The sequence below is a fragment of the Narcine bancroftii genome, chromosome 5, assembly GCF_036971445.1.
Source record: "Narcine bancroftii isolate sNarBan1 chromosome 5, sNarBan1.hap1, whole genome shotgun sequence".
Taxonomy (NCBI): Eukaryota; Metazoa; Chordata; class Chondrichthyes; order Torpediniformes; family Narcinidae; genus Narcine; species Narcine bancroftii.
Window position 1 is genome coordinate 188,682,358 of NC_091473.1, and position 8,325 is coordinate 188,690,682.

Genomic DNA, 8,325 nt, shown 5'->3' on the forward strand with positions numbered 1-8,325 from the left:
TTAATACCGTCATTTCCCCAGAGGCTGGTGGAGAAGCTGTCCATGCGGAGACTCAACATTTCTCCCTGTAACTAGACCCTGGACTTCCTCATGGAAAGATTACAGTCTGACCGGGTCGACAGCAGAACGCTACTGATCCACAACTTCGTCACCCAGATCCAGCTCCAGCAGCGTCATCCGGTTCGCAGATGGCACGGCGGTCGTCGCCCTCATCAGCCATAACGAACAATGAGCTGCTCTGCGGAGAGGAGGTGGGAAATCCCGTGAAAAGGTGTTGGGAGTAACAACCTGAGTCCTAACGTGGACAAGACGAAGGAGATGATCATGGACTTTTTCCATCACACATCAATAACTTGGTAGTGGAGAGAGTAGAGAGCACCATGTTCCTTGGAGACCACTTAACATGTGATCTATCCCAGACATACAACATCTCCTCACTTGTCAGGAAGGCACAGCAGTGACTGCACTTCCTGGGAAGACTGAAGCAGGCTAGGCTACCCGCCACCATCCTGTCAATCTACAGGAGCTCTATCGAGGGCATCCTAGCTGGATGTGTGGGTACGGTTGCTGCAGAGAAATGGATCAGAGGTCAATCCGCAGGACCATAATTGGCAGTGAGGATCACTGGGGTCTCCCTCTCCCCCCCTCCAATTGATGTGATCTACTGGGATTGTTGTCTGATGACTGCTTGCAAAATTGTCATCTTTCAGCTGCTCCCATCAGGGAAGAGATACAGGAGGATCAGAGCCAGCACCACCAGGCTGGGGAACAACTTCTTCCCACAGGCAGTGAGAACGCTGAACGACCAAAGGAACTGCTCACATTGACCACCCGAGACTCTCATTTTTATGAAACAATATTTATCTATTTGTATGTATGAAAACTTGTCCTGTATATGTATGTGCTTTATGTCTGGCTGTGTGTCTGCATGTTTTGCACCAAGGACCAGAGAATGCTGTATCATCGGGTTATACTTATACAATCAGATGGCAATGAACGTGACTTGTATATAAGTGGAGATAAGGAGTTGAAAGCAGAGAGCTCCAGGTGTAGGTTGTTATCTGTACCCTGGTGGTCTGGAGTATGTCCATCAATACAATCAAGACAGCGGGATTAACCCCAGTTCAATGAGGAGAGAGGAGGTACCAGTGGGCAAAGCTGAAGAACCACGCAGCAGCGATATCCCAGCCAAAAGACAGAGATGCCATAGGAACTCAGCCAGTCTCGCAGCATCCATGGAAGGTAAAGATCTATTACCAACGTTTCAGGCCTGAGCACTTCCTCAGGGTACAAGTAGAGAAAAAAAGATGGGTGTCTGAATTAAAGGCTGGCAAAAGAAAGGGGGACGAGTGTGGGGGTGGTGGGGTGGACAGGAGTACAGACCAAGTTGTTAATTAGATATGATAAGGTGGGAATTGATTATGGCTCTGTGAAAGGAGACAGAGTGGTGTGGAGGCCTGGTCATTGGGTATATTTAAGACAGGGATTGATAGGTTCTTGATGAGTCAGGACATCAAAGGTTATGGGGAGAAGGCTGGGCTGTGGGGCTGTGGGAAAATGGATCAGCTCATAATGATATACTGGGGCAGACTCAATAGGCTGAATGGCCTATTTCTACTCCTTTGCCTTATGGATGTTCCACATCATTTTCCTCTACTACCCTTGATTCTCAATGCCCTCTCCCTCCGTGGAAAAACATGCATCTTCCCCCTCTTCCCCCTCTCTTCCTTCTGTAGGGACCACTCCCTCCGTGACTTCTTCATCCATTCCTCCCTTCCCATTAATCGCCCCCTTTGGCACCTTCCCCTATGACCACAGGAGGAGCCCCACTTGCACCCATATCTCCTCCCTCACCACCACTTGGGGGGGGGGTCCCAAACAGTCCTTTCAAGTGAAGCCGTGGGAGGGATCTCCTGCATCCGATCCTCCCGTTTTAACCTTCTCTACATCGGAGAGACTGAGGCTGAGTACCTTCACTCTGTCCACGTCGGTAACAGGGATCTCCCAGTGACCAACTGTTTCAATTCTGCACCCACTCCCATGCAGACGTGTCTGTCCATGGCCTCATGTACTGGCAAACCAAGGCTGCCCACAAATTGGGGGAACAATGCCTAATTTTCCAACTGGGCACTCTCCGATCGGATGGCATTAACATAACATCAACCTCTCTGGCTTCTGCTAGCCCACTTCCCGCTCTCCCTCACTCCCCTCTCCCTTTGTCCTCTTTCCTCCAGCTCTCCACCCCCTCCCCTCTCCATTCACAGAGCCACCACCCACTTCCCCTGCTTGCTGGCTGTGCCCACCCTCCCTTCTCCACCTATGACTTCCTGCCTCTGGGACCATGACCCTTCCCCGGCATTGTGTTTTTACTTCAATCGTGGTGTCCGCAGACTTTTGATTTTTACTCCTGTCGGCTGTGAAATCTCTTTGAGGATGCCTGCCTTGAAGAAGTTCTCCTTTGCTCTCCAAAGGGAGTTTTGTAGGATTCTCTCTCACTGCTCCCCCCATCTGCCCTCCCTGCTGTCTGTGGGACTATGTTTGGGTGGACATTTTGCCCATTAATTTATGAAGGGCTCAGCCCCGAAACATTGGTTATGTATCTTTTTATTTCATTTTTAAATATTTTTATTTAGCCTAATATCAATGTACATTCATAGTTATATATTAACAGAATATAACCAGTCTTCTTTCTTCTTTGGCTTGGCTTCGCAGATGAAGATTTATGGAGGGGTAATGTCCATGTCAGCTGCAGGCTCGTTTGTGGCTGACAAGTCCGATGCAGGACAGGCAGACACGGTTGCAGCGGTTGCAAGGGAAAATTGGTTGGTTGAGTTTGGGTGTTGGGTTTTTCCTCCTTTGTCTTTTGTCAGTGAGGTGGGCTCTGCGGTCTTCTTCAAAGGAGGTTGCTGCCCGCCGAATTGTGAGGCGCCAAGATGCACGGTTTGAGGCGATATCAGCCCACTGGTGGTGGTCAATGTGGCAGGCACCAAGAGATTTCTTTAGGCAGTCCTTGTACCTCTTCTTTGGTGCACCTCTGTCTCAGTGGCCAGTGGAGAGCTCGCCATATAACACGATCTTGGGAAGGCGATGGTCCTCCATTCTGGAGATGTGACCTTCCCAGTGCAATTTGATCTTCAGCAGCATGGATTCGATGCTGTCGGCCTCTGCCATCTCGAGTACTTCGATGTTGGAGATGAAGTCGCTCCAATGAATGTTGAGGATGGAGCGGAGACAATGCTGGTGGAAGCGACCTAGGAGCCTTTGGTGATGCCGGTAGAGGACCCATGATTCGGAGCCGAACAGGAGTGTGGGTATGACAATGTCTCTGTATACGCCACATATCTTGATATATTAATTAGCAGTTAATCCATTTTTCATATTGAATAAAAATTAAATGGAACAAAATTGAAAATCCCTTTATATAGATGAAGATATATTTTCATCTTATTTGTTTTACAATTAGCAATCAAAAGCCGACCAGCTGACTCAAAAACTGAATCCAATTTAAAAGATAACTTTTTATTAATCAAAATAGCGACCCCTCTTGATTTAGAATTAAAACAAGATGCTATAACTTATCCAACCCAATCTCTTTTTAATTTCTGATGTTTCTTTTCAGTCAAATGTGTCTCTTTCAAAAAAAATCAACCTTACATTTTTTAATATATGCCAATACCATTTTTCTCTTAATCGTATTATTAAGCTCATTAATGTTAAAAGTAGCAAAATTTAAATTAGACAACACCCCACCATAAATGGCGAAGCACCTCCCCATGACTCTAACACAATCAAAACCAAAGATCTCCTCAAAGAAAAGAAAGGAAGAAATAAAAAACCCTCAAAAAAAGGAATACTGTAATTGTATTACTGCTCTCAATTATACGGGAGTGACAAATGCCACAAAGTGGCTAATGACTTCAGAAGGATCAGGAGTTGAACCACCTTCCCCGAACAGAACAACAAAAATTAAGACATAAAAATCGTTTCAAGTATGAAATGCTTCTTCCAAATCTTGATTAACCTGTGCATCATCAATCCCAATATCAATCAACTGTTGAGATTCCATCTCTTGTTTCCCATTCTTCCCTTTCGGAACTAAAACAAGCTGTTGAGGGAACCTTTCTTGACGTTGCACTTGCTGATTATCAGGTAAAGAATTTGCAAATGTAAGAGCTTCAGTATCATCAGTGAAAAACTGAGATTGAAAATTTCCATAAAAGACTTTAAGCAAAGCAGGATAGCGAAAGGCAAACTTATATCCTTTCTTCCACAGAACAGCTTTAGCTGAATTAAATTCTTTACGATATTTAATTACTTCTTCTTTCTTCTTTGGCTTGGCTTCGCGGACGAAGATTTATGGAGGGGTAAATGTCCACGTCAGCTGCAGGCTCATTTGTGGCAGACAAGTCTGATGCGGGACAGGCAGACAAGGTTGCAGCGGTTGCAGGGGAAAATTGGTTGGTTGGGGTTGGGTGTTGGATTTTTCCTCCTTTGTCTTTTGTCAGTGAGGTGGGCTCTGCGGTCTTCTTCAAAGGAGGTTACTGCCCGCCGAACTGTGAGGCGCCAAGATGCACGGTTTGAGGCGATATCAGCCCACTGTCGGTGGTCAATGTGGCAGGCACCAAGAGATTTCTTTAGGCAGTCCTTGTATTACAGTGTACTGACAATAACCACCCCAACAGTGAGAGTATAAGACAGCTTTAATAAACTAATATGTACACTAAGAGGTCTTCTTTCTCTGCAAGACGAACCTGGAAGGTGGGCTGTAGCTCTGGACTGCTTTATATACAAGTTCACCGGGATGACCCCTGGTGACCTAGTGGTGTAATTACATATCATTACATACAGCTTGACTCAAATCAGCATAGAAAAATACTCTTATTTTTAACAACTTCTCACATTCTGTTCAGCAAATCTTAAAATCAATTCTCTGTTCTGATAACACAAACATCTGATCAAAATTGAACATCGAGCTTGACCAGGAAGTGGCTTTCTTCTTATTGCTCGACATGCTCTATCCAATTCCAGACCATTCGGGAAATGTGCTGTCCCCAAAACTTCGGGAATCCACGTCTGGAAAAAACTGAACCGGGTCCGGACCTTCAAAATCTTCCGGAAGACCAACAATTTTAACATTATTTCTCCGACTCTGATTTTCCAGAGCATCAATCTTCTTCAACAAATCACTTTTCTGAATTTCCCAACCAGTGAACGAATCCTCCATCTGTCCCATCTTTTCTTTACATTGGTCCACATCATCTTTACAATCAACATATTCTTCTTCAATCTTCTTAAATTTATCCTGAACCTTATCCACCACTTTCAAGCATTTTGCCACATCCATTTTAATAGAAGATATTTCCCCCTTCATTTCAGCAAATTGTTCCTTCATAACAGAAAATTTTTGATTCATTTGAACAGCCAAGATCTCCATTTGTTTAGACAGATCAATAGATAAAGTTGGTTCTGAATGGTAAGGATCAGACTTAAACTTTAAAGTCTGCCTCACCATGGGCCTACCCTTATAGATAACTGTATTCTTCTCCTCCATAAATTACCTCCTCTTCTTCCAGTCCAGCGGTGTCCACCTCTTCCTCCTCCATCGATACGGAGGTCGCCTCGACCTGACTAAGGGTATGGACTCCACCCCCACCCCCACCCATCAATCCAGGTTCACTGGACCAAGGGAGGTCAGGTCCCCCCGCAGCCTGGGCCATATCGGGTGTAACGAATTGTTCGTCTTGACCAGGAGGAGGCCAACGTCGGGCACCGGCCGAGTGCATGAAGCCAGCACCAGTGGAGTATGCACCTTACCAGAGGACTAGCATTACGGTCTAGGCTGAGAAGAAATCGAGTCCGGAGGCTCCACTTGCAAGGTAGGGCGAGATTCTTCAGTAATTGTTAACTGTTTAGCAGCTGTTTTCTTTGCTGGCTTTCCTCATAGCTGCTTGTAGAGTAGTTCAACAGTATAATTAACAGGTTCTAAAAATATTTTCAAAACTTTAAAACGGTCGAATAGTTCTGCCAGGGGGAGGTGTCTTCCCATGTCTTCTCCCTACCCCATCACGCCATCTTATTTGTTGATATGATCCATGATAACCACACATAAAACCATATTTACGAATTTATTCTTAAAAAAAAGGAAAAAACCAAAAATAATCTGACTAATCTAACCCCTCTCTCTAACCAAGATTAACTTGTAGATATAGATCAAACAGCAACCTCCCCACAACAGATCGAGAGGCCCAGGAGCCTCCAAATTTCTTAATTCTTCCAATTATGACCAGCGAGGGGGCTCTGCGGCTGAGGGACCAGTGCCGGCGGCAGGCGACTTGAGGTGGGGAACCCCGTGGGAGGCTGTGGGCTGCTGGAGGCTGCTGCCGGGGGAGGGGGTGCTCGCAGATTGCTATGGACCAGCTTGAAACTGGCTGGAGGGGTGCCGGGTATCGGAAGTGGGATGCGAGGGGGTGGGGGGGGGGTTTGCTGAGAGTTCCTGACCGCGTCGGAGGTTCAGATCTGGAGCTCGGGTGTGGAAGTCAGTCTGTGCTGAAATGAAATGAGCAGAATAGAACACACAAAGCGAACAGTAACAGACAATTCGTATACGGGAACTGAGTAAGTGAGAGGTCAATTTCTGACACCTGTCTGAAGCCTTTAGCTTCAGCTCCAAAGATTCAGAGATTTCATTCAAAACTTATACAATATCAAATGGGTGAGGGGTAGAAGTGACCCCACCTTTGCATGACATCATTTTAACATAAAAAATCCTTGTTCTCAGCCTTGTTTTCTGGTGTTTACCTTATGCAAAAAAATGGTGTGTTTTTGTCCAGTAAATAATCAACATTACCTTGAAGGATACACTTTTAATGATGTTTATGCCAACCATTTCTTATCTCTGTCTTAATAAAAGGTCTCCACAGAGTCTGCAAAATGAGTTCAGCCATTTTGTGACACACTATACGATTTTAGTCAGCTGCCTTCTAACTCCAACAGCAAAAAGCTTTTAAGCATTGAGATATAAACCATACTTCCACACGGGGCGCCGATGGTTCGGGCTGAGACTCTGGGCGGCTGCAGAAGCGCTGGAGGCAAATCCACAGACGCCTGGCGACTTGGGGTGAACCCTCTTTTTGCTTTGCCCTCTCAGACTGTGAGAGGTGATCAGGCAATTTCTGCCAGTGGCGAATCTGTCTGCCTAGCAGTGGGCAAAAAGGGAATTCCACATGTTTTATATCTATGACAATAAATTGAATCTTGAATCACATCTTGTGAAACTGAAACTTTCTATCTTTAATGTTGGATCTAATTTTCTCCAAGCTTAAATAGGACATAACATCATGTAACCACTGTGTATGAATAGGTGAAGAGTCATCTTTCCATTTCAATAAAATTGCTCACCTGGCTATCAATGTGGTAAAAGCTAAAACTTTCTCCTGGGCTGCAGACAAAAGTATATATGGTTCGCGAGAGTCACCAAACAAGGCCAATAGAGGGCACAGTAATGCACTGTCAATCACTCGAAAGACTATTGTAGAGAAACCAATAGGCTTTTATTCACTTGATCTTAAAAAATCGTTGATAAACTTGGAAAATATCTTGCCCCAAATTTTCCTCAATTGGGGCACTCCCAAACCACAATGTATTGAATGCTCAATGACCGACCTTGTTGCTGCTCTCCATAATCAGCCCTGAACCAAGTTGCAGGGCCAGATGACTATTCCCTGCTGCTAATTCTTGCATTCTGTGTCATGTTCTTATGCTTGCAAAGAGACATGGAATCGAAGCTCAATTTACCTCCCTTCAACATTAGCATCCCAGCAGAGATCAAAAATTAGAATTCCTGCCAATTTCACTCCCAGAATTCCAATGCAAATTGCAACTTCCTATTTGGCGTGTAAATAACTCTCTGCACACAGAATCCAAATTCTCTCTTGCCATACCAACTATCAAATGTGGAATTTAAAAAAAGTCACAAATTCCAGACATTCCAAAGTATTGCGCAAACTATTTAAAATGTATAGAACATTGCAACACAGTACAGGCCCTTCGGCCACAATGTTGTGCCAACTGACACAACCTACTTGACAAACTCAACCTTCCCCACCTCACACCCATAACCCTCGATTTTTCTTGCATCCGTGTGCCTGTCAAAGAGTCTTTTAAATGTCCCCATTCTACCAACCTCCCCGACAATGCATTCCAGGCACCCACCACTCTGTCTGTGTGTGTGTGTGTGTGTGTGTGTGTGTGTGTGTGTGTGTGTGTGTGTGTGTGTGTGTGTGTGTGTGTGTGTGTGTGTGTGTGTGTGTGTGTGTAAAACAAAAA